Source organism: Ambystoma mexicanum, chromosome 1p (assembly GCF_040938575.1).
Source record: "Ambystoma mexicanum isolate Mex_15411 chromosome 1p, UKY_AmexF1_1, whole genome shotgun sequence".
In the NCBI taxonomy this organism is placed as follows: Eukaryota; Metazoa; Chordata; class Amphibia; order Caudata; family Ambystomatidae; genus Ambystoma; species Ambystoma mexicanum.
This window is the reverse complement of record NC_090921.1, coordinates 709,207,809-709,234,818: the sequence shown is the minus strand read 5'-3', so window position 1 is coordinate 709,234,818 and position 27,010 is coordinate 709,207,809. Positions and strand designations below refer to the sequence as shown.

Genomic DNA, 27,010 nt, shown 5'->3' with positions numbered 1-27,010 from the left:
AACTTAGCTGAAGTTCCATGCACAACAAGTCGGTGTTCTTAGGCCACGAGAAAAATAAGCATAGAACCATATTAACGTGCCATAACAAGGCATAGCGAGCTGGGGAGGGGTTTCTAAGCACACTCCCTTTGGCGTGTGGCACACTAGATGACGACTCCCCACTGGGATGTCCTCCATCAGCTGACCTGCTGCGATGTCAGACCTGTAGGCGTTAATTTCATAGCAGGACCTGGCCTACAGGATGATTAAGTGCTGAGGTTAGAGGGGCAGAAACTGGATGGGTGCGCCATTCCACATAACCAGCATGTCCATGATACCCAGGACTTGCAGAGCATTTAGAGGTGGAAGGAGGCCAGCTCTCTTTTATAAAGTTGATTGACTCTGTCCAAATGCTTGGCACTCTCCATTTCCCCCCGAAATCCTCCTTGCTGCTAGCGTCAATGACCCTTAGAGGGCGAGACTCCTCGTGAGGATTGGTAAGGGGAGCTGGATCAGGGGTAGTAAGATAGGAAAATCTGAGGAAAGCTCCAGAAGAATTAGAAACCGCACTTGTGAAGTCCACAGCAATGTTATCAGGACCAACTACGCCGAATCTTGACGGGCCCTCGCTAGGATCCTTGCGAGGAGTATGAAATACAGAAACGTATAGTTGACTCCCTGCTCCCAGGATTGCAGAAATGTGTCAGCTGCAGGTGCTTCCAACTGAAAAAGGCCAGAAACAGAGTGTTCAGGGATGCGGCGAAGAGATCCATTGCTAGTGGGTCCCACTTCCTCTGCAGCCGAAGAAAGACAGTGCTGTGTAGCTTCCATTTTCAGTAATTGACTAGGCATCTAGAGCATCAACCGGCTCGACATTAGCTAGGCCAGGTAGATAATCCACAATCACAGAGATCTGATGTTCTAGTCAGAAATGACAGAAGTCCTTGGCTAATTCTGCTAATGGCTTGGCTTTTGTGCCACCAAGGTGATTCTTATACCTCACCGATGACACGTCGCCCATCTTGAGGAGGATGCAGCTGCTCGCCCTGCCTTTGGCAAAGTAGCGGACAGCGTAGGAGCCTCCTAAGTGCTCCAGACAATTGATATGTTGCTTTGGCTCTTGAGGGAACCATTTTACCTCTGTAGAGACTGGTCTGTATCTCGCAACCCATCCTTCTCGACTGGCGTCCGATTCGATCACCAAATCTATTGTCGATCTGAAAATTGTTCTGCCGTTGTATGCTTGGATGTTTTCCAGCCACCAGAGCAGCTCTGTCCTCACCTCATCCGGCAGGTGCACTTGCTGTGCATAAGAGATTGCATTGCAGGTGCAAGGGTTTGAGTCTCTAATTCCGGGTAGTGCAGCGGCCAGTGAAATATGGCCTGAATGGATGAAGATAGCAGGCATATTACCCTGGCCAGCGCTCAGAGAAAGATGCTGGTCTTCCTCAGAAGGGCAAACATCTCTCTTGGTCAGATGGATCTTCCCTAATGGGAGTCAGAGGCAAGTCTCTCTCGTGTCTATTCCAAACCCCAGAAGCTCGGACTTCTCCCAGTTCACTAAACAGCCGAGATTGAGGAAAAGGTCTACTGCCAGTTGAGCCTGTTGCATTACCAGGCTCCCTTCTTGCGCCACGATGATCTAGGTAGATGATCATCCAGATGCCTTGCTCCCCGAGAGATGCCATTACTGGCTTCGTTAGTTTGGTGAAGAACCAGGGAGCTTACCCGAAGTGCAAGCTCATGAACTCCCACTGGCGGTCTTCCCACTGAAACTGCAGGAAACGTCTGTGATGTGGCCAAATCGGAACGGCCAGTTAAGCATCCTTTAGGTCTAGCCTGACTAGCCAGTCTCCTGGAAGCAAGATGTTTCGGAGCATGTGAAATGTGAGAACAATAGGAAGTCGTTGAGACCCCTTAGGTTAAAGACTGTTCTGACTAGGAACAGATTGCTGATGAAGCTGTCTGGGTGCAGCGTGGCTGGGAAGATAGCGCCCTTGCATTCTAGTTCAGCCATCTCTCTGTCCATGTCTTGCTGGCCGAGCACCAACATGGTGATTTGTCTGCACATTGATACCTGCACTGGCTTTGCATAGAATACTAGGCGATACCCTTGTATCGTCTGCCTGACCCAAGCTTCCCTTGATACGGCGTCCCAAGCTTGCACAAATAATGCTGTCCTGCCCCCTGTTTGGGCGCAAGGCACTGGCACTGCCCAGAGAGCCCTCACCTGTGGCTTGTTACAGCGGCTGCCTCATGGGAGTCTCCAGGGTCTGCCCCCTGGCTTTTCCTGTGGAGGGAAAAAGGTTGTCCAACCACTGCTCCTGCTAGTACTCAGATGAAGTACAGTTGTGTTGAGACCTTCGGTCCAATACAAAGCAGCCCAAAGAGCTGCCTCTTCTGGTCCTGGCAAAAACCTTCATCAAGAAGACCCTTTTGTTTGACGATTAGGCTTTTTGCAACAAGGTGAAGGTACTGCCTAACTTTGCCATTTCCTTTGCAAAAGGATCGTTGAACATGAGGCCCTGGGCGGCAGGGCCCGCTTCTGAGGAAAATAACATGGCGAGATTTGAATCCAGTTAAATCAGCACACCTTTTCTGCTCTTACCCAGGAAGGTGATCATTCTGGTGTCAATCTCCGGGGTGACTGCCACCTTCCCCTCTGACTTCTGGTCTGGGCTATTCTGCCCCGAGGCGACCACTAATCCAGTGCCTTTCTTAGTCTCGCTTCGAGATATTCTGACACCCTGGCCGAACATGACCATTCTGGCGATTTGGAGTGGATGACGTCCTCCAGATCAAACATGCGGTCCTCCTTGGGAGCCGCTTTGTCCTGCTCAGCACTAGATTTTGGCTACTGTATGACGAAGCCGTGCAGAGGAGTGGTAGGATTTGCTTCTGGCGAATCAGGGAGCTCATCCAGAGTCCCTTCGCTTGCTTGTGTCCATAGAGACTACCTCTGGGCTGGCGGGTCCGATTGGAGGAGGCTCGCCCCGCTTCTCCAGGTAGGCTTTCTTGAGTCTGTCAAAAGCACTTATGAAGGAGACCGGCTGGTCAGCCTTGTGATCTTAGCCTTGGAGGGTGATAGACGGGGGCCTTCCTCTTACGGGAAATACCCCCTTGAGAGTCTTGTTTGTAGACACTTTCTTGGGATCGACATTGAAGGCTGTCTCATGTGGGCTTCCCTAACTTCCAACCGTAGTTGTATAGGAACCAGCATCTCCGCCACAGCATTTTTGAGTCTCCCCTACTGAAGAGCCAAACACACTCTTATGCATGCAGTTCCTCTTCCTCTGACCATTCAGGGTCAGAATACTGGAAGTGGTGTGCCGTGGCCCAGCATTATGTTATGTGCTCACATTGCTTTTTAGAATTGTTTCTCTTGTATTGCGGGAAGGCGTATGGACAGGATTGGGTTTTTCGTCCTCTTGCGGCCTTGCCTCCCTCCCACAGACCACCGAATTCAACCTCACTCTGGCGCAATGCAGAGTGGGAACGGGCACCAACGAGACGAGGGAACGCAAGAAAACCTGGGAAGGTCGCTCTGAGCATCGACGCCCTCTGCAGGTGCAGTAGGGCACTGCTGCGGCACAATTGCTCTACACTGGTGCTCCATCGGGTGGCTCGGGAGGTCCGCCGGTGCAATAAGCATTCTCCAGCTTTGCTGCGAGCTGTCGAGTGCACTCAAAGATGTTCGACAGCTCGCATGTGGCCCGTTACGCTCACCTGGTATCCACGGGGACACCACCCAGCCGGTTGGTCGCTGGTATCCTTCTCAGTGGTTCCCAGGTGGGGTCTGCGGCAAAAATTCCACCTTGTTGTAGAAGTAGGCGTGCTCTCCATCCTGCCTTCTTGGCAGGGGCGCGTTTTCTTTCTTGGGCTTTCTTGGGCGAGTGCGGTCCAGTTACTTCACTGACAGCGGCCCGTTTAATGTCTTTCAGGTAGGTCTTATTGCTGTTTTTTCGTATTGAGTTGTTATTCCTGTATGCCTTTCTCCGTTTAATAATGTCTCTTTTTCTCCTTTAGATACGCAGAGCTTTCGCAAATTTGGGCCTCGCCGGTAAAATATGGCGCACAAGGTGCGCTATGATGCGGCAAGTAAGCGCTATGCGCAGCGCTGGGATGTCTTGTCTTTGCTAACCTGTTTTCCTTCTTTTTCGTAGGTCGCAGTGTGCTCCCAGCGTGTGTGGAATTCCGGAGCAATGCTGGCCGAGAGGCGACCAGCCAGGTAAGCCTTTTGAGCAGTTTGTAGTTAATGTCTCTAATGCCCCCTTTAACGTTTTCTTTTCCCTTCTCTTTCAGGTCCTTCGGTCCGGGAGGCGTGCAGATCCAAAGGGAGCTGTTCGAGAGCTGCGAGCAGATAAAGATGGAGATTGCAGGTAAGATGCTGCTGCTAACGATCCTCTTTTTGTCTTTCAGCAGGTTCTGCTTTCCCAAGGCTCGTGAGTATAGCTGGACACGGTGAGCATCACGTTGCAGACTGCAAAGTAACGCGAAGCGTGTCGTCTTGTTCGGGTGTGGTTTAAATAGCCTCAACCAAGTAGTCCAGGTAAAATAGTCCCTAGGCCACCACACCCAAAAAACTATACCGCATAGCTTGGTTCGTAGGAACCAAGCTATGTGGATGCCTCCATGTTGGCTGAAAGCCTTAAATAAATAGTTCCCTAAGCACATGTCTCTCACAGTGTATGAGCCTGGTGCCATAGGCGCAGGACTGGCCCCAAGTGGGCCTTGGAAGTGGATGCCAGGCCTTGTTTGAGACCCGAGTCCTGATCCTACCTGGCAAATGGACTTGCCAGTGGGGATTTGGGATGAGGGTTGTGACATGGCCCCTCTCCCCCACTGCACAGTATACGCGGTAAAGGCTGAACGGCCACTGGGTGTACTTGGGATAGGCAGTGGCCCAGAGTGGCAGGAAAAGGTAAGTGCCTGAATATCTGTGGGGGAAGAAACACAAAAATTCAGTTTTCGGCACAAAAATGCTGTTTCAGGGCCTGATAATATATAACGAACAATGCAATGTAATATCACAGACATGTGGAAAAAAATCAAGAGCATACTTATCTACTAATTGAGCAGCTAAGAAAGAGGCTGTGTTCAGAAAGTGTTGCTAGGTATGCAAGAGCTGGCCACAGTCTATGAGTGGTGTAATGTCAGATGCCCTGAGTCTTGAGTGGTTGAAGCACTGAGATTTTGGGGAAATGTAGTTTTCGTAACAGTTTCTTTACAGATTTAGCAAAGAAGTTGTTTACATTTGTCTTTTCTAAATGTTAACTGCTCGAGTTTTGCATTAAAAGAAAAGAAAGAAGCACAATGCTCGCCTCCGGTCTTGGCATAGAATCAATAACGTACTAAACATATGAAGATTCTAAGGTTCCAATACTGTAGCCTTCAGCCCCCCGCCACAGTGGTAAAAGCTATTCGCACTCTGGGATTCGAATGGTTTTCTTTTTTTTCTCCGTCGAGAGGAGCTTGCACAGTCTGCGCTGAGCTGATCTCGCGGGGAGAAAAAATAAAATAAATAATAAAAATATGGTAGCCGCCAATAACATGGAAAAGGGACTAGGTCCCTTTTTCGGATTATGGTGGCCATAAAAACATGCTAAAAAATGGCTGCGGTCGTTCCATTTTGGGCCGCGGGTGCAGACGGTGAATGCACTATCGCGCCTGGAAAAAGTAGAGTGTGTTTGGCCAATCTATCTTTCCCAGGTTGCGGATCTGTAATCTTTCAAACATCTGCTAATGGATTGTAAGAGCCCAGCTAGTTTTGATTTGTAAAAGATGTGTTGGCATGTGGCAACTTGGAAGTGATATCGGGTGCCAGGGATCTAATATGCAGGCCCTTTATTATGGTCAACAGTGTGATTCTGATATATCATTTAACTAAACTCTGGTGTTCTATCAAGCAAATATTGGAGATTATATAAATGTGATCAATTTTATGATTATGTGATTTTTTTTACTTTTAATTGATGTTTTTGTATTTTTTTATTGTATAATAAGCCTTAATTGGCTAAATGATACTATGAAAAAAATGGCCTGCACAGCTAAACGTGCCATAAACTCCATGCCTTTGAAGCTGGAATGCAGCCTTTTCGGACAGTATTTGAGGCACATGTTGTGAAACAAGTCCAAATCATCAGTGAAGCAAAATTCTGAGAGTCGCTTAAAATCTCTAGTCAGTCCCTTATCACACACAATATTCACAAGGGCTATATGAGGCGGTGATACAGGCTCCAGCCATTTCTTCCTTCTGTGGGTTTACTTGCTCAGTGGAGGATGTGCGGAAGCATGATAGTATATGTTGGCCTACAATGAAAGTTTGATGGCAATAGGATGCAGAAGTGATTGCAATGTTTCCACCAGCATGTCTTCGGATTGTTCACAATTGCGAGACCTCCACCTGACACCATTTTATTAGTTCCGTTCCACATAACTTTATAACAGCCATGAAAGTATGCACATCAACAATGAATTGACAATACGAAACATACCCAACATTGGGGACAGCCAGAACAGATGACATTTTGACAGAATAATCTCTAGGATTGCGTTTCCTACAGCGGCCCTCTGCCAATCAAACGGATTTAGCCATTGCCACGCTGTGGTTGCTGGTGGTTTTGGCAGAACCGGTTTGTCCTTCCCCCCCCCCCAGGGAGGGTGGCATATTCACCTGTCAACACAGAGCCCTGAAGCCCAAAGCCCCTGGGGTACAGACATAGTTCACTGTTAACCGGGGGAATGCAAAACTTGTAGGCTCTCAATATGTCCCTGGCCACCCCATTGTCACAAGGTTTTAGTTCAACAGAATCTTTTTTTTCCGATTTTGGATATTCTAGCGCAATTTACAATATGATCCTTGGTCACAAATGAGCATCCCCCTATAGTTTGCAGCCAGAGAATGGTTTGGGACCTCTGTGCAATAAAATAGTCCTGGTGACCGGAGACCTACAATACTTGGTTGGGAAGGGGTGCAAGAGTTTTGGAACACCAGCTTGACTGGGGCCTCAGGGAGCGGGGGCCTCTTCTGCACATGGTTGCAGAAGCGTACTATGTGGCCCCTTATTCCTGTTTACATTCGCGTAATTGGACTCTATGTTTGCCTGTGTGAGGTTAGACATAGATGGGTAGGGACCCTTGGTAGAACGAGAAGGTTGAGGGAGGGGCTTTTGATCGACTCAGTTGCTTGTATCACGCCTGTCTTCTCCCTGATTACATATTATTTCCCCTGCAGCTGTTCTATTGTCAGCCACTTCAGTGAGGGTCAGTGGCAGTTTCTTATGTCTGGGAAAGTTCGGCCAGGACTAAATTGCAATTACAGTAACATACCAAAGTACCTGCGCCGCCCTCCTCGTTCCTCTCTAGTGCAGGAATGACATTTGATTGGGTGTTGGGATGACGGCTAGCCAGGGCATGGTAGTCGAAAGGGGGTGTCACAGGTTTGTAGGATGGATGCTGGGTCAGCTTCGGACTCGCCCTCATTCTCAGTGTCCGTATGAGTTGTATGTTGGGTTGCTATCTCACTCTTGTCCCCCTTTGGCAGCATCAGGGCCCCCCCCCGACCCCTTGGAGGTAAGGCGCATAAGCCTTCCCCCCATCCCCCTCTCAACTAGTATAGGTGGTGGAATTTCAAAGACATCTTTCTGCCCCGGCCCAATAGGCAGACTAGCAACAGACGAGGTCGGGCCAGTTGGGTCTGAAGCAGAGAGGGGCACTTCCAGAGACATCCGCTGCGACTGTACAGAAGAATAGAAGGGGGCGGGTCACCCCTCTCCTAAAGGGGTTAAACAAGCAACATTCGCCAAGACCGTTAGTGTGCTCGGTTTGGTCTCGGTGGCTGGAACAGCCGTAGCCAATGGCAGTGTGGTGAGGGCTGGGCTGCCCAGAAATTGTCGGATCTCTTTAATCAGCATGTGGGCATCACAGAAGTCTGGGTGCTCTGGCAACATGAGGATTCCTGGCACGCCATGTGGAGCCTGGGAAACTTTGTTTCCCCAATTTTATGTTCCTCTTCAGTAGCCTGATTTTCCACTTTGCGCCCAGTTCTGGAACCAGGCCAAGCTCATGACCATAAAACGCACGAGCTGTAGGAGCATGGTTCTCCCCAAAGTCTTGGACACAGACATGATGGGTCCCCAGGGAGTGACGGGAACAGCAGATGTCCTCCCAGACAGTCAACACGGGCAGCCCCAGACTTAGTTTTGTATTAGCACCCAAGTAGTTTTTTGGGGTTTTGGGGAGGACTTTGCGCGAGTGGAGAGGTTTTTTCAAGGTCACACGCGAGGATCCATCAGGTCTACAAGACAGCAGATGTAAGGAAAAAAAAAAAAAAAGATTACCTCCTTGGAAGTCTAAAGCAACACCCTTGCCCCTCAGTTCAGTCATCAGCCTCCTTCTTCGATTCAGTGCGAGGAGGTCAGGTGGGATGCATGGGTGGGAACGCTCGCCCCCACGGCCTGCAAACACCCTGTGGGACGCCAACACCCACCGCCCTTGTTCCCCGGTGGGCAAATCTGCTGGCTTTGAGCAGGAGGGGGCGTAGCCAATCCGGCAGTAGTCTTTTCCGGTAAGCAAGTGAGCAGGGGGCCACTGCGGACGCCAACACTCACCGCCCTTGTTCCCAGTTTCTTCACAGCCTTTATTTTCCCCCCCTACAACATTTACATTCTTGGCCACAGACTTTGACCTGTGGCAAACATCGAATTGATGCTGGATCCGTGCAAACCACTCTTGCGTGACTTTGGTGATGCTCACATGCATGTCGGTGGCTGTGTGACTTGTAAACCTCTGGTTTGAAGTTCAATAGATTTCACAAAACCACGCTTCTCTATAGCAACGAAGGAATAGCATTCTGTGACCTGGACCACCACAGAGCCGACAGTTCTTTTTAGAGAGCTTGAAAGGACCAGAGAACCAGTGCTAAGCGCAAATGTACTACTGTCGTGATATTGGTACCAACCCAAAATTGATTTACAAGTTAAGTGGCAATCTATATGAAGCACAATGCTGGAAATGTAGCTCAGCAGGTTTAGTGGCTACTGTAGAGATCTGTACCCAACTAGCACTGCACTGCACCCGTTGGTGAGGCTGGCATTGCCCTCATTTTTTATGAAGAGGTGTGTTTTCGCAAACATGTTTCTATTCCGATCTATGACAAATCAAGGGAATGTATCCCTCCTCTCCAAGGTCCCCCCACCCCCCATTGAGGCTAGGGAGATTAGCCCACTCTGCAATACTTTCCCTAGGGGTAGAGGCAAGTGGGACCTCATCGGAAGACACTCCCCCCTAAGAGACAAGGACTCCTGTTAGAAACTCCTTCAAGTGGCACATACTATGACCTACATGGGATGCTTCAGAACACCAGATTCCATAACCTACCAAGACTGGGACAAAGAAGCTACAATAACAGAATCCTGGGAAATATCCATACTGTGACGAAGAAACCATAATACCAGGAATAAGGAGAATCCAAACGGATATTATTATCCGAAAGAAAAAAAGGACACATCGCGTTAAAGTTCAAGATCCAATCCGCTGAGAGGGAGAGACTCACGTCTGCTGGTAAAAGCCCCGAGCTGCGTGACGCGAACCACAGAGAGACCTGTACGCCAGCTGGGGAGTTCCCTAAGCGGCACACATCGAACCAGATAGAGAGACACACACACACACACATGCCGGAACCCTAGAGTTTCAAACTCGCACAGCCTTGCAAAGCATTGCACCGAAGCAAGGGCAAGCAGAGAGCTTCAGAAAACATGAAGGTCAGAGCCCATCTGAAGGTGGTGGCAAGAACAGGGATAAGAAATCTTGGTGGGACAAGTGTCGCAGCAATGTCGCCGATACCTCGGATAACTGGAAATCAAAGTCGTAACAGTCAAAACGCTGAACAGCCGCATTACCATGAAGAAAGTGGAAACCACGAGGAGAGACACCAGAAAAGGAGAGACGCTGGCAGTCTGTGCATCGAATGAGGGTCTGCAATGAAGGAGGCTCCCACTGACATTCCCCTACCACCAGAAAGGTAACAGGGAAACCGGGAGGCCTGCGGAGAGCCCAAAGAATTATTGCAGCCAGTTAACTGGTCCCAGTACAGAAACTGAAATAGGAATCCAAGTATAATAATTGTGTAAAACGTACTGTTGAATGGTTCAATACCAACAAAAAGTATAAGAGATAAAGTTACCCTGGGAAAAGGTGAAAATAACTCGGCATCCTATACAAAGTCAAAATAAGTTTGAAAAGAAAGCAAGATGTCGAGAAGAGCATAGAGAAAATTGCCAATTGAACCACACAGAACATGAAGTATACCAAGAGGCAATAAAAGTACATGTTGAGCATCATGGACAAGAAGCAAGGATTAATAAGAGAGTCCCTAGAGGTATGAAACCCGAGGAGAGAAAACAAAGTAATCCAATTTAGGAATTAAACAGTTTAATGGAAACAGTCACAAGAGACTATTCAAAAGCCAGATATTAAAACACTGCTACTAGAAATACCCTCAGAAGAGGGTCATCAGTTGCAAGAGTCCTTTTCAAGAGACTATTTTTGAATCCCCTATTGAGAGAATGATACTAGAAGTACCTTGAGGAAAATGGAGTCATTCGCCGGACCCAAGTTAGTTTTTGAATAGTGGTAGGACAGCAGACTTATTGGTTTGGACAATCCCGACTGACTGACGAGCACCTTAGTGAATAACCGAGGCAGGGAACACCCATAGCGATAGGGAAAGATAGGCATCATCCTTTATATTTTAATTAAAAATACTTAATACAATGGCACCAATGAGTCTGTGTCCTTCTTCTGACTCGCCACAGATTTCTTATACATTGCCAGGTTGCTATCATGTGGGTTGGTACTTTGAATTCAAATGTATTGACGAGTGTACAATTTACTACACAATGTAACTAAAATAGTCATTTGTCTGCATAAATACTTATTTGTAATTTTATGAATCATAATCTTATGGGTGTTTTTTTCATCTGCAAGCCACTTCATGCGATGTGGTCAGGGTTAAAAGGCAAGGCATGCAATTTTTTTTAAATGTGATGTAATCAGGATCAAAGGTAATATAACATATCCTGTGATGTCATCAAGTGTGTGATGTCAATTGCGCTACCCCAGGCATTTTAGTGAATGGACGTCACTGCCACTCTGCTGCACCCACTCCTCAGCCAGACACTCTCGCTGCATTGATTGCCTCTCCCATCTTCCATCAAAGGCATGGAGTGCAGCAGGGAGTTCAAAGTGGGAAGCGTCAGGGTGAATGGTTAATTCAAGGGATGGTCTAGTAAAAATTTTTATTTAAAAAATAGGCCACATAAAAAAAAAAAATACTAGCATCCTCCGTTGTAAAACTTCCTATGTAAAATTTTGAGCTATTCAAGCTCAAAATTCGAAAAAGCAATCACAGGGGCGCAGCCATTTTGTGAAATGGAGGCCCTCCTGTGCTGGCTTTTGCGGCACTAATGAAGGAAAAGCCAGCCAGCTGTAGTAAACAAAGTCTACCGCTGGGTGGCTTTCCCTTCATTAGTGCCGGGACTCAGAGGACGCGGACCGGAGACCAGAGCAGGAAAGCTGCAGCTGAATCTCGGTAAGTGCCATTTATTTTTTTTACAATAAAATAAGCACTAGCTGCGTTGTTTTTTCTTAGTTTTCCGGGCTGGAGGAGCCTGGAAAACTTAGAAATAAAACTGCAGCTTTAAAAAGGTATTTATGTTTGCGGTCGCTTTTGAAGCGACCGCAAACATAAATACAACGTTATTTGTTGGAAAACGCTGCGGTTTTTCTTTCCAAGTTTCTCAGGCTCCTCCGGCTCGGAGGAGCCTGAGAAACTCGGAAAGAAAAACTGCAGCGTTTTCCAACACAACCGCGTTGTGTCTGCCTGAATCTGCTTTACCATTTGGGGCTCTCGGGCTCCCCATGGGGAGAGCCCCAAATGGGAAATCAGCTGCAAGTAGAAACACTACGCGGCATGTAAACATAACCGCGTGTGTTTCTGCCTGCTGTGGCTTTCACTTTGGGTCTCCGGTGCTCCGCTGGGAGCACCGGAGTCCCAAAGTGATAGCCACAGCAGGCAGAAACACATGCGGTTGTGCTGGAAAACGCTGCGGTTTTTCTTTCCAAGTTTCTCAGGCTCCTCCGAGCCGGAGGAGCCTGAGAAACTTGGAAAGAAAAACCACAGCGTTTTCCAAAACAATAACATTGTATTTATGTTTGCGGTCGCTTCAAAAGCGACCGCAAACATAAATACAACGTTTTTAAAGCTGCAGTTTTATTTCTAAGTTTTCCAGGCTCCTCCAGCCCGGAAAACTTAGAAAAAAAACTGCAGCTAGTGCTTATTTTTTGTAAAAAAAATAAAGCACTTACCGAGATTCAGCGGCAGGTTTCCTGCTCTGGTCTCCGGTCCGCGTCTTCCGAGTCCCGGCACTAATGAAGGGAAAGCCACCCAGCGGTAGACTTTGTTTACTACAGCTGGCTGGCTTTTCCTTCATTAGTGCCGCAAAAGCAAAAGCCAGCACAGGAGGGCCTCCATTTCACAAAATGGCTGCGCCCCTGTGCTTGCTTTTTCGAATTTTGAGCTTGAATAGCTCAAAATTTTACATAGGAAGTTTTAAAACGGAGGATGCTAGTATTTTTTTTTATGTGGCCTATCTATTTTTTAAATAAAAATGTTTACTAGACCATCCCTTTCATGGCGAAACAAATGAAGAGGTAAAGCTTTAGCTGCAGCCGAGACTGAGGACGCCCGACTTTTGGCCTATTTGAATTTGAGCCTGTGTATTCACAGCTCTCTTTGGTTACAAAGTAGAGCGCCCAGACGCCCCAGTTTTGGGGACAGTCCAGATTTTTGTAATCTGGACCCCTGTGCTCAGAAGCTCCGCAAAATACTAAACTTTACCACTTTTCAGTATAGACCTTGATGCAAGACTATGATCAGAGAACTTAAATATGAATACAGATGATGCCATAAACACAGCTGTAAGGGAAGCCCGGTATGAGGAGGAAAATCTTAACGGTACATCTCTTAATACTGGCAAAACACCAGGCAGATCACAAGAAAGAAAACAAACGTAGTGTGGAAAAGTATTAGGATGCAACAAAAAAATAAAGGAAACACTACAGTGGAGAAAGAAAAGATTAAAACAAATTAAAAATGAGTGTAAAGGAAATTAATGTTTAGACTTGATAGCAAGTGTATGTACACCCAGTTTCCCAATTACGTGCCAAACGTGACACTATCAGAATCCATCATCATTACCAAACCCACGCACTCTTTAGAAAAATACAGCTATATTCCAACTCATGAAGTTGCTCCTGAAAAAGTTGAACAAATGCTAAAGAAGCAGTGAGAGTATAAAGATATGCAAGTGCTTCTAGTTCATCTCTGGGCATAGATCCTTTGGTCAGATCATACATATTTTCTGTGCTCCGCCTTAAATGTCCTTCTTCTATGTCAGTTATATGGAGTCTACAAAATTGTTTCGGTTTTAGGCATGTAAAAGCTGATCAACATATCACAGGGACCTTTGATGCGTGCTAGGTCTGCACTGTGACTGCAGTGCCCCCTAGCACAAACGTAGTCTAGCCTACAACTCTGGCCAAGCCCTCCATGACAAGTAATATGCCTACTAAGTGCCTCCCATTCACCTGAGATGGTTGCCTTGTCCAATGCTGGTCCACCCATCTGGATTTAGGGCCTCATTCCAGATCGGCCAGTCTGGTAAAACAGTTCCAGTATTCGTGGATACCAGCACTTTACCGGACCGGCTAACCACAGGGTTGCAGGTGGGGCACCTGGGTTACCTCCCAAGCTGCAGGTAAGCCATGCGCTCTACCGGCAAAAAAAGCCCTCATGTGCCGGTAATGACAGCAAATTCCCTCATGGAGTCCTATGGGAATCCATGAATGGGGATTTTCACGTCACTCCAGCTCTCGAAATTCAGCAGCAATGCCGTCAGACCGAGTGCCGGAAACGCCATCTACATTTGCCGGTATCCTGGCGGCTCTATCGGCAAAGTTAGGATGAGGCTGTGTGTTGGGTCTACAGACAAATCCGGATTCTTTCTGTACTGTGGGTCAGCAGTCTGGAGTTTAAAGACTCAGAACCAAGGGGCTTAGCAACAGAAGCGGCCTCTGCAGTTTTAAAGTGAATGTCAGCCTGCCAGTTGCATTTGAATTCTGCAGTTTCCCCTTACCGCTATAATTTACAGCTCTTTTGTCGGATAAGGGCTGCCCAGTACGCAGCAATTATTGGAAAATGGGTCGTGGGGGCTTGATGTGAAAAATTCCAAATCTTCAGGCAAGGAGCTAATGTTATGTTATGTTACTTGGCATTTATATAGCGCTTTATGTATCATTGGTATGATCTCAAATCGCTGGTAGGTTGAACGCCCTCGGGAACCGCAGTTCAGTCAGTAGAGACACAGTGTGGTATGGTGCGTGGGCGCACCGGATATGTGTGCAGCTGGTGTGGTTGTTGCATGAAAGCTGCTTCTTAGCGGTAGGCGTTAATGTTACGGCTGTTCATTTTGATGGCCCATATGGATTTTAAAGCCAAGTCCAGACAACAGGTCTCACCAGCCATTTGCAAAGGTAGATAAAAACTGTATTTCTACAGCTCCCCGATTGTTTGAAAGCCAAAAAAAGTATCGTTTGCAAACTGCACATTTTGTTTACACCTATGCACAATAATATGCTAAATGCCTTTTTCCAACAGCGAATAAAGCAATGATGATTAATAGTACAAACAACCTACAGCAGACTTCAGACAACTGAAGTTGTTGCAATGTCACCTGTGTATAGGTCATCCAAGCCTGCCTCCTGTTTTACATTCTCCCACTTACAGCTTTGCAATGCTGAATGAAAAGCAAAACTATGAACAGCAGAAAGCAGAGAAACACTTAGCACAGGATGAACCACTCATCCCTGACCAGCATGGACATTGGGAATATACATCTCTGCTTCCCAACCACCATATAAAGTAAGGAAACAGCTGTGGGAAAGAATCGGACTAGTGGTCACTGTTTGCTTTTGAACCAAGGCCAATCTGCATTACACATATTTGGAAAAAGCTAAACTAGAGGTCCCACAGTGCAAACCGCTGCTGAGTGAACAGCCAGTGAGTGTGGGTTGTCAGGCATGTTCTAGGGCCACTTCTCTATAATTATAGCTTTCTTGGAATGCATCTGGCTCTCTTGGATATATCTGGATAACCAATTTCAAGTGAGAGTTACACTATTCATGGCCCCCAGACCTACATCAACCTTCAAGCCTGCTAGTGGTAGATCTGCATTTCCATTGGGAAACATGTACTATTCAGTCCCTCCAGGATATTATGGCATAAAATTGAACAGATTTGCGACATTAAAAAAAGAAACATTTGCGGAATCAAATTGTATTTATAGCAACATTTTTGCTTCTTATTTTCTATTAACTAGTGGGTGTTACAGAGCCAGGGTGTAAGAGCGCCAGGCTGCAGGAAAGAGGTAGGTGTGTGAGGCTGCAAAAGAGCCAGGCTGTCATTAATTGCACGTTCTGTATTTGTTTTCTGCAATCAGGTTGATAGCGTCCCTGATCACCTCAGCTTGAAAGAACTGTTTGGTTTGCTCTACTTTTTTGGTTTATTGTGAAGGCCTATTTTTTATTATTAACTTTATTGATCGTTATCATTGGCAATGGTGCAAATATTTGCCTTCTATGTTCTCCAATCCAATAAGCACCAACATGCACCCCTCATGAACACCCCTCCAACTCACCAATTCTCCATCATAACTCCCACTCCCAAACCACTCAACTCTGCCAGTCATATGCGTACTTAATTGCTCAACACAAAAACCACAACTCGCACTCCCTACCCCGTTACACTCCTAAACGAGCTCTAAACGCACACATTATGCTCTCCACTTCCTCCTGCATCCTACAGTCCTTCATTCATTCTTTCTCATTTCATCTTGCAACTTTTCTCCCAACCGATCGTGCTCTGGACCCATACTTTCTCCCAATCTGCAGCTCGCTCCTTCTTCCCGGTCCATCGCTCCCCCTCTTTCACCACTCGCCCTCTGGACCACTCCTCCCTCTCTGCTTTAAAGCCCACCCCCATTTCGGCTTTCTGTCCCACTGCCTCTCCACCTTTGGCCTGCTTCTTGCGCTCCGAGCCACCGCTCTCCCTCTGGCTGATCACTCTCCCTCTGTCTTTTTCCCCCACATATGGAGACTTCTTTTTATTTTATGGAGATTTTTTTTAAAAGGCCTGTTTTGCAAAAACAGGTCATTTTGTGCATGTTTTTGCAAAAACAGCTGATTTCACGGGTGTTTGACAAAATATCAAATTTCGCTGTTTGTTTAAAAACATCCTATTACGCAGTATTTTAATCAATCAACAACGCTATAAGTTAGGGGGAAGGCAATTATAGTGCAAGGAAGCATGATTCCTACTATATTTATGTCTGATATGCTTCACAAATGAAGCAATCAAGATAGACTGGGGAGATTCAATAAGAGGCCAATTTCTGAAAATGGCTAGGAGGAACTGGCATAACTTGGGTATTTGTCCATTAGCTATGCCATATGTATCACCCATTACTCATTCTTGCCAGCCGTTTTCTTTCCCCTCCAGTAAGGTGCTGAATGAGACATTTTCCTTTGGTTTGGCATAACAAGGCAGCAGATTTATTTTCACATTTATATATAACCACAGCAAACAGATATTGAAAATAGTTCCAAAGATGTGGCGACTGCTCCTCGTCCTGCTTCCCCCTTTTTATCCATGTCCATTGCAGGCCCAACTCCCCCAAGACCTTCGAATCTGAGAACCGCCTGCCCCTGCAGGCCGTTGGTTAGGGGGTGGGGGTGAGGGGGGGGGAGCTGAGCCCCAATTGCTACCACCAGAATCCCCCGCCGTTTAGGCTCCCAGGAGGCGCTGTCCAGAATGGGCGAAGCCCCTTCCGGTTTAACAATGGCTCATTCTGAGTCTTTCTGTTCTCATTGGTCGCCACAACACCGCCCGGTCCTCTTGCGACAACGACGTCCGGGCTCTGCCACAGCTGTAGGGTGGGGAGGGTGGTAAACGAAATCCTCTCCTGGTTGGCGGGCGCCCGGCTGCTGGAAGAGCTGCAAGTGCTCCTGTGCCGGGAGCCCCCTACTTATGAAGCACAAGCCTCTCCTCTTTGTTTTGTTGCCTTTCGTGGGCTTTTACAGCGCTTGGCGCTCTTTTCTGCCTCTTGCTGCCCTCTCCCCTGCCCCCATGGGAGGGAGGGACGAGAGAGCGGAAGGAGGAAGGCCCCCTGTCCCGGTTATTGGGGTGCCTCCTCCATTTACCTTCGTGTCTCCGTTCGTCACCTTCAGAAGCAGTTGAAAGTCAGTGTACCCGGCTCGGCCTCTTATCACATCTGACAAAATTAATAAGATTCTGGTAGAAAAGAATATCATGCTGGATGTTATGACTTGCCTATGCCTCTAGAAGTTCGGTAGAGACAGTGAAGAGCCAGCGTAATGCGAGAGGTGCCCAAATCAGCTTTTAAACTGTATCGCTCATATAAAATTTATTTGTTTGGGCAATAAGGGTAAAAGTTCTACAAAACTGCAACAGGCCATTCTGTTATTAGTATTCGCTTTCTAAAAGGGTTAAAGAACCACTGCCACCTTTCCTCCCTGTGAGATTCTTTTGACGTTAGCTTGGTGGGTTAATGCACATCTTGTTAAAATTTGAACAGCTTGATAGTTACTGGATCTCATTTAGTCAGCACCAGCTCAGCTTTTCATCTTTTCTAGGAAAAAAAAAAAATGTATGGTATAGTGAAATGTCATTGAAGCCTTAATTAAATAATGCAGGTTCCTTTAAAAAAAAATCAATATAGGTAAAACATTGCAAGCATGATTGGGTTTCCCCTTCTCTTGCTATACTAAAATGTATACAAAAGGCGTGGCGCCTAGAACGTGGGCCGGGCTTCAAGTCCCGATTTTGCTGAGTGTGGCACTTGCAACACCAACACTACCGGGTGGCTTGCCACCGTTGTGCCGAGGCCATAAATGCCCTATCATGCATCTGGTTCTCTGTGGTTTGCACAATGACCTCTGAGCACAGCTGGCCCGTCAAGCACCATGGCATGACACTCCCTGAACACCGAAACTCCGCCACCACAACCTCCGACCTGCACAGTGCCTCGAAGAGCCCGCCACCCCACAACTGCATGCCCATACATGTTTACTGGATCAGGTGCAATCGGAGCCTTGGTTAAAGGCAAGTGTAAATCTCGCCAATATATTATCTAAGTTCAGTTAGTCGAGGCTTAGCCGGCAGGGTCTCGACAACCAATATACCTTTTGGTTGACGTTCCGAGAAATGCAAACTTTACAGCAACGAGGCAAATATCACGAACGCATCCAGGTACATGATACCGAAAGCATCGAGGCATATTATCCCGATGGAAAAGTGAAGGACAGATTACAACAGGAAAGCACGAGCACACGTGGTAGAAAGAGGTAGACTGCATGAGCAGAACGTTTCCCACTTCCTCCCTCCGAAACCCCTCTACTAACCTCTCTTTTACCTGTCACTACAACCAGCCACCTTCAGGGGAAGTTTCCAGTGCTTGTGTTTTTTTTCACTCTGTATCTGACAACGCCGTTTCTCATTGGACGGGCGAGCGAGTATTCCTATTGGCTCTTGCTTGAGGACCGGATGGTGGAAGTGACGGAACGCTGGGTGGGTGTTAACCAGCCCGACTGACAGCCTCTGGGGATGCCCAATATCAAACAACACGTCCATAATTCGCGTGCGTTTGCAAGCTCGTTTTGCTCAGTGTTCTTCTGGCCTGAAAGGGACACCACTGGAATCAGAGTGCCATGAATATCTCTGAGGTGGGTGGGAGCCATCACTGTTAAAAGCAGGCTAACTACATGCTGGGCACACTATTTTTTTTCCAAATGTGCAGCTTACGCTTTTCTAGAGAAAAAAGAAAAGACATTTCCAAACTGAACCATGTTTCTTAAAACATCTTACAACATTCACTAGTTTTCTTTAAAATGTGTTTAATTTTTTGTCAGACTGCCACACAAATAAATACCCTGTGGTTTTTCTGCCCTTTCCTTTGTGTTTGATCACAGGATATATTTCTAAAGCAGTTATAAGTTTGTCAAACTGCTTAATCACAAATAAATGCTTCTATTGCATTGACAACAGTTATTAAGAAATGAAACTGTGTGTTTGTTACAGGGCAGAACCTTGCCCCTTTAATTGAGATTGTGGTCCCCACAGACGGGTTACAACTGCGACCCCTGAGGTCTCCCTTGCTACCCCTAAAACAAAAAAAAAGGACAAAAATAGGTTTTTTTCTTTTCTTTCTGCAAGCTACTGGGCTGTGGCCAGCGCCATGTGGCTCTTTGCTTCTGGAGTGGCCGGCTTTCTTGTTCAGGCCTCTTAAAAAAAAAGGGGTTTACACAAGTCTAACACTTCACCAGTGCCCCTCAATAAGAAAGAATAGGATTACCAAATAATGTGCCCTTCTGGAATTCTATACAGTAAGTGCTAGACTCATTAAAGGTTTATTTCAGGCACACTTCAGGGTGTGAGTCACTGATTTAGTCTGTTCTTAACCACCTCAACTCTCAGCCTTCCGAGGTTGATAAATGAGTACCAACACAGGTTGGGTGATATTGTATGTATATATTTTCTATATAAAGCACTTAAGAGTAAATGTTACACATCATTATCATTTGGCCATGGACGTCTGCTTGCATACACAGTAATTTGGTAATATGAGCCTATACACACTGATCTTAACGATACGTATGGCGATCCATTCTTGTATGAAATGTATATCACATTATAGTGATATCGTACTATGCCTTTCATAGTGTACTTAGGAACAATGCTATGTGATGCCACTTCCGGTTTTGTCAAGGGTTGAAAGCTCATGTTCCATCGCTTCCTGCAATATCACTTTGGGGTGGGGTCAAATGACATCACTCCCTGTGATGTCATCAGAGGTCAACGGTCATGTGATGTTACTTCCGCTACCCCAGGCATTTTGGTGAAATGACGTCCCTGCCCACAGGCAGACCACGTGTGAGGTAACACGTGGGTGGATGTGGGAGGGGGAGAGGGACAAACTCCAGTTCCGCCTTGGTATGTTACGAAGTAGTTCCACTAAATAAAGGTCATGTTCTTCCAAACCTTGTCCGTGCCTGTGTGGTTTTTGAATCCTGCTTTCCTTTACTTCACAGAAGATAACAATTCCTCCTGACTTCCCAAAGGCGATCCCGTTGATCCTCTCGCTCCTCTGTTGCTGAGTGTGCAGCTGTGACGTTCTGTGACTCCATAGTGATCCCGCTAGTTCCACAGCGATCCAGCTGAGCCTCCGCTATCAACTGCCACCCAGAGACCCGCCCCCAGCGCTCGGAGCACCTTCCATAGAGACCCTACATTTCAAGCCAGCATACGGTGTGGGCCACTTGAGGCCTGTGACGCCGCTCCACAAGACTTCCTGCTTCCCGCCGCAGACCAACACAAGCTTCCCAGCATTCTATGTGCCTCAATGCAGGGGGACGAAGAGGCTCCTGTGCTCTACCACAGGACAGCAACTCGCTCTACTCCGGCGCTTTGCACGCCGTGAGAGACAATTCATCTATATAATTACCAGATCCAAGCCACTGTTTACATCACAGCTGCAGACATACCCCTGCCTTGCCACCGGGTGCACACACACATGCCAGCTGAGCCTACTACGGCACCCACATCCCCTCCAGGCTCAAGTGGTGTTCACCAAGGGCGGTGCACGTGGCAAAGTGACAGGCCTTTCATCATCCTACATTTCAGAACTGCCAGAAAGGAGGGTCCACGAGACATCTGGCCAGGTGAGGCACCCCGAGCAAAACACAGGCCTTGTTCCTTTTGCCTCAAGCCCACCGTACCATGGAGCAGGTGGCACAGGACATTGGCATTTTCCAGGCTCACATGCCTGCCGCCTTCAGAGCAGCATTCCTCAGGCGGCCCCTCCCATTCACACTCGTACCACACCAAGACAAGGGCCCCAGGTGGTCTAAATGGGTGGATGAATTCAAGGACTTCGTAAAGGCGGTGGGGAAGTCCCTGGCATTAGCAGATTTGTTTTACCAATGTGGCTGGAAAAAGAAATGAAGGTCATCATCAACACTATTCTGAAAGGGGAGAGAACTACATATGACACCCTGGTAGACGTGCTTAACAAGAAACTGATAATACAACTAAAAAGAGACTATGAGCACTACGTTATTAACCTATGTATGCAGCAAGTCCAGGAGACCATCGATGAGCTCATTACCTGCCTCAGGCAAAAACTGGTGCATTGCCAATTCACCCAGTTTTCAGACAATGAGGCCATTAGGCTGCGCATCATCGAAGGATGTATTTCCTCAACATTCTGTTAGCAACTACTCAAGAAGCCGCTCCCCCTGGATGAGATTGTGGAGTTTGCAAGAGTATACAAAAGGGTTGACATCCAAGCGGCCTCCATGGAGAACCAGAAATCCAAGAAGCCTGATAAACGGATGTAAATAACTCATGGGGGCAACAGTAAAGACAGACACAAGTGATCAAAGTTCAAGGGTGTTTATTAAACTGTAAATGCGGGTTGGAAAAACGCCTAATCTAAACCTAAATCTAAGATGGGAGCAAGCTACAACCATCAAATAATAATAAGGCAGTCCTAGTGGCGTCTTGCCAAATAAAAGGGCCTATACTAAGAAAAACCTATTGCCAATCCTTACGCTAAATACAACAAAGAGTGTGGGAAAGGATTCACAGGAAAGAAAGAAGTGTTCACAAATAATAAGTCAGGATGCAGTTGTTGGGGTCTCCCTTCCCCACGTTTTGATCATGGGACAGGGTGGGACTCCTGATCACAGCACACGCTCGATCTTCCCCAGCACAAGCTAATAGTTTGGCTCTCAGCTTATCCCAGCCTTCAGTGGTTAAGTCTCCTTTTTACAAAAAGTCTCTTGCCTCCGAGAACTTGATGTCTTCAAAATTAATAAACAAAAGTTCCTTTCTCAATATTCACATTGGGTAATGCCTTTCCACCCCTGGATCTTCCTATTCCAGGCTCAGATCAACAAAAAGTTCTTAGCAATATCAGGTCCCTTGGTATCTGAAATTCTCGCTTCTGAAGGTCTAATATGCTCAAAATAATAAACAGAAAAAGTTAACAAAAGTTCCAAAGTTCTTCTCTGATTGTCACTGCTTGTTTTTGGGTGATAGCTCTTCACCCTTGGGTCCCCCTCTTCCGGGCTCAGACACCCTCCCGAATATCAGCCTCCCTCCGTCGGGTTCAACCTGGCATGTATTCAAATGGCTTTCTCTATCGGACTCTTCTTTATTTCATTCACAGATTGTTGGATGATGGGTTTTCATTCTTGGATCCCCCTCTTCCGGGCTCAGACCCTTCTCTGATGTGAGCCTCACTCTGCCGAGTTCACTACAGCTTTTAACACAATTTCATCTGTGACATTCAAGAATCTCACTGTTTTCTTATACAGACCACTGTGGACATCCATTTGCCAGGTTCACTCTTGTCAACACACTTTTTATCGAGACTTTCAGCTTCGTGCCCTCTTTATCAGTATCACTCCATCGGGTTCACTCTTGCCAACTTTATCAATCAAACAGTTCTTATGATGCAGGACTCGCTTCACTTAGCTGCTCAATCTTCTGTTTGGTCAAAGGCTTTCGACTGTACAGAGGATTTTACCAGACCCCTGTATGACCACTTTGACCCCCTTCTCGCCTTTCTCCCAAGGCCTTCTGGTATCGGTACTTCCAACAACTATTTAATCGCCCAGCATTTCTCGAGTGAGCACCCATGTGGTGCTGGGCTCTTTTATAGCTGTCTTTTCCCTTTGCGTATCAATAGTTCTTTGTACTTTCTTTAATTACTAGTTTGCTACTTTAGTTCAACACAGTTCGGTTTCTTATTGGCTCTCCCCTCGACTCACCGGCTGTGATGAACTGCTTGGCTTTTCTTGTCTCTGGAGTCAAGGCGGGTACAATGGTTGTAAGCGGCTCTCCCCAGGTTGGTTGTTAGTGGAGGAGGGGCCCGTGTACCGTTGACATCTGCTGCAACACATGCTGGCTATTGTTCGCGGTCTTACAATTCCTTCTGCAGAGGTTTCACGGGCCTTGGTCAGAAAGGGCAAGGTCACTTCTCTCGTTGGCACCCTCTCAATTTGCACCGTCTTCCTCCTTCTCTTGAACTGCCATGCTGAGTTAGCTCTCTTGTCATGCAGTCTGCCTTGCTCTTATTGCGCTGCTGTGCTCCACCTTTTATCCTTGTGGGAAAGGGAAAGGGCTGTCAAGTGTGTGTGATTCTGTTCAATTGTCTGACTTTGCCTGACTCTTGTATTGGGACATATCAGGTAAATGGCTTGGGTGTTAGTCTGTCGTCCTTCGTAATATGCAAAAGTATTCATGTTGGAAAGAGGGGGGTTGTCATGGAAAATGATATTCTTTATCCTAGGACTGTTGGTAAAGTGAGAAGGGTGAGATTGGTGGAGTTTGCTAAACAAATGGAAATGACCATGATTATTAAGGTGGACAATAGAAAAAAGAGGATTCTCGGAGTTGGGGTTTTTCAGGGTAACAAGGTTTGGTCTCCTAGTTGATTGGCTATGTACGGTGGGGTCGATGGATCTGTGCTCGAGAGATTCACTGAGAGGAAGGGAGGTAGATGTTGTATAGCCTAAAAAGGCCTCAGGGGTCTCGTCCTCCTCTCCCTCTTCCTATGTATAATACTGCACCTCACCTGGGGTAATTCCCCGAGCACAACATCGGGTTCCCCCATCCAAGGTGATCCTCTCTCTTCCGTCCGCCCTTGGGATTCGGGTCTGAGAGCATTGGCACAGGCCACATGAATGAGGGATTCTCAAGGCTGGCTTGGGAGAATACCCTCAGGTTTCTCACACATGACATGGTGGCAGCAATTGAAGTCTGGACGCCAGAAGACCAACCACAAGGACCCCTTTGATCACCTAATCACTCGATAGCACCTGGACGACAGACACTCAAAACCCAAAGGTCCCGCTATAGATGAGGGCTGGTGTTCCCAGACACAGGAGCGTGTCCTGCCCTCACCCAGAGGTGTGGGAAACAGGGACACTTTCAGACTGTATGTAGGGAAGAACCACCATTCCCAACAACCATGGCAAGCCCCATGGCACCATGGGGCCAGGGCATCAGGCCTGCTCTTTGTCCCCAGGAACAGAGATGCCCCCCCCCGGATACTCTGGTGGACCACACTGGTACGTAAGGGCCATAGATGATGTGATTGACGTTGAATACTGGCAAATTAATGAATTGTTCAACCATCACCCATAGTACAGGGATGAATACAATTAGCCACCACCTACACGCCCTTTCCGCCCCTCAGACCAGTATCAAGGCGACCCACAATACTATGACCAGGAATACCTAGAATACCCAAACGAATATGGCAACCTAATCCACGAGAGTCAAATGGCAGATGAAGCACCAAGAATCCTTATCTACATGGAGAATAAAACCACTGTTTCCTCATAGATACCGGCGCAACCGTCAACGTCATGGGTGAGCAAGAATTTCATCAAATGGCTGAAAAACACATCCTCTCTAGGTCAAGGGTGAGGATCTTCCAGTGGGGCGCTAGTGAACCGCTTCAAGCAGTAGGCCAGTTTCAACAGACTTTGGTGCACAACAACCGGTCTGTTGTTGTAACCATACATGTAGTGCACAGTCCCACCAAAGGGGGCTGCCTCCTCAGCTGCAAGACGGGCAACCGGTTGGCCATCATCCACCTACACTACATGACCCTTGGTGTCGTGCAGACTGCTACTTACCAACTGCTACTTACCCACATGAGCACAAAGACAGCATCTACATGGTGGCATGTAAGCCCCTTTCCAAGGATGCCACAAAACTCAGGTTCCCCCGGCTGTTCCAGGGACTTGGTAAACTCAAAGGAGTCATCATGAAATTGCACATAGACCAATCTGTCCGTCCAGTTCCCCAGCACCCTCGCAGAGTGGGGTTTCATCTCCAGGCAGCGGTCTCCCAGGAACTAGATCACCTCTTACAGAATGACATCATTGAGAGAGCGGAAGGCCCCCACGCCCTGGTGGATATCCCTTCTGGTAATAGTCCCTAAGGAAGGCGGTCGCATAAGACTCTGCATTGATATGAGGGTGACCAACACTGGCATCCAGAGGGAGCGACATCCAGGCTCCAATATCGAGGACATGATTGTCCAACTTAATAAGGTGTCTACCTTCTCCAAACTTGACCTGATCACTGGTTAGAGCTGCACCCAGAGTTCAGGGTATCACCACTTTCTCCACGCACAAGGGGCTTTTCCAATATAGATGCCTCCATTTCAGAATCTCATCTACTGCCGAGGAGGCCATTCGTCAAGTCACCTTCCCTGTCAAATATGATTTCAACTACGGTGATGACATTTTGGTCTATGCAGCGTCACAGGAGGAACATGACAGTGTGTTGTTTGAAGTCTGCACATTACTACAGGCAGCAGGGATCACATTAAACCTGGAAAAGTGCAACATCAATAAAAGGAGGCTTCGATTCTTTGGGCACGTATTCTCGGATGCTGGAATGGCCCCAGATCCTGACAAGGTGAGCACCATAGTCAGCCTGCCGCCTCCCAGGCAGGTAGCTGATGTCTGCTCATTCCTTGGAATGGCGGGATACTTTGCCAGGTACCTCTCACACTATGCCACACAAACAGAGCCCCTCCAATACTTCCTACTGAAAGATGATGTTTTCCAATGGACACCGGAGTGCCAGATATTGTTCAATGTTGTGAAAAGTTCACATTCTGAGGCCCATAGACTAGCATGTTTCGATCCTTCCTGGCATATGAAGATCACAGTCGATGCGAGCCCGGCAGGCTTAGGGGCGATACTCGGACAGACCAAGGACATGCAGGAACAGCCCACCCATATTGTGGCCTACGCTATCAGGGCTCTCTCGCTCATGCAACATGCAAACTCACAGGCTGAGAAAGAAAGCCTTGCAGCTATCTGGGCCTGTGAGCACTTCCACAATTTCATTATTGGGAAACGATTCACACTGGTGACCGAACATCAGGCTTTAGTGTTATTGTTTCGAAACCCCCGCACCAAGATGCCCCCACGAATCAAAAGATGGTGGATCCGCCTACAGGAGTATGAAAATGATATCGTGCACATGCCGGGAGAAGATCCAAATCCTGCAGACTACATTTCTAGACACCCACATTACCAACAGGCAACTACACAGAGTGGCAATGCCAAGTACATCAGATATGTTGCAGAGAATGCAATACTGCCAGCTCTCACGCTGGACGAAGTAGCACGGGAGTCACTAAGTGACCCATCATTTGAAATGGCCATCCAACTGACCAATAGCAACAAATGGAAGGACTACCACAGACAATTCCAATGGTACCCAAGGGCAAATAAAGCCGAAATGAACAAGCTTGCCAAGGTACACACCAAATTGGCAGCCATGGACCAAGCCATCTTTTTGAGAGGCTGCAGATTGGTGGTGCCCCAGACACTCAGAAGGGCAGTCATTCGAACAGCAGAGACATAGATAGAGAAGTGAAGGAGAAGGACGCGGCCAAACGCGCCAAGTGAGAGAAGAAACTGACTGAAAAAACGGTGCCCGACCGAAAAGAGTTCAAGCCAGGGGAAGAAGCCCTCATGCAGCAGAAAGTTAGAAGGAAAACCGCCCCCCGATACTTTCCCATCCCATTCAAGGTTGTGGAAGTGAAGGGTTTGATGGTTACCGCTAAGAATCAGAACCAACAGCTAACCAGGAATGCCTTACATTTCAGACATTTCTTTCGACCTGACACAGAGGAGATAGACCTTTGCAGGAGGCAGACAGAAGAATAAGGTTCGCCGAATGGCCTCGCCAGAGCCAAGGAAGGAGAGAAGGAGCTACACCTGCGAGAACTGTTGACCCAAGATGAAGCAACGCAACCGCAGGCAAGAAGTCATCCACAGAGAGTTATCAGGAAACTGTAGC

The 27,010-nt window shown here is 47.3% G+C and overlaps 1 protein-coding gene across 4 annotated transcripts in view; it reads right to left on the bottom strand.

Annotated features, from left to right (window-relative positions):
* GBA1 (glucosylceramidase beta 1) overlaps positions 1-18,646 on the bottom strand; it is a 362,310-nt gene extending 343,664 nt beyond the window's left edge. Inside the window, exon 1 of one of the 4 annotated variants that reach the window (XM_069650127.1) lies at positions 18,528-18,646. The gene's annotated coding sequence lies outside the window, so the exon portion shown is untranslated. Of the gene's footprint in view, positions 1-18,516 lie in introns of all 4 variants that reach the window. The other 3 variants (XM_069650126.1, XM_069650121.1, XM_069650125.1) reach the window with 3 other exon arrangements.
* Between the last annotated feature and the right edge of the window lie 8,364 nt (positions 18,647-27,010).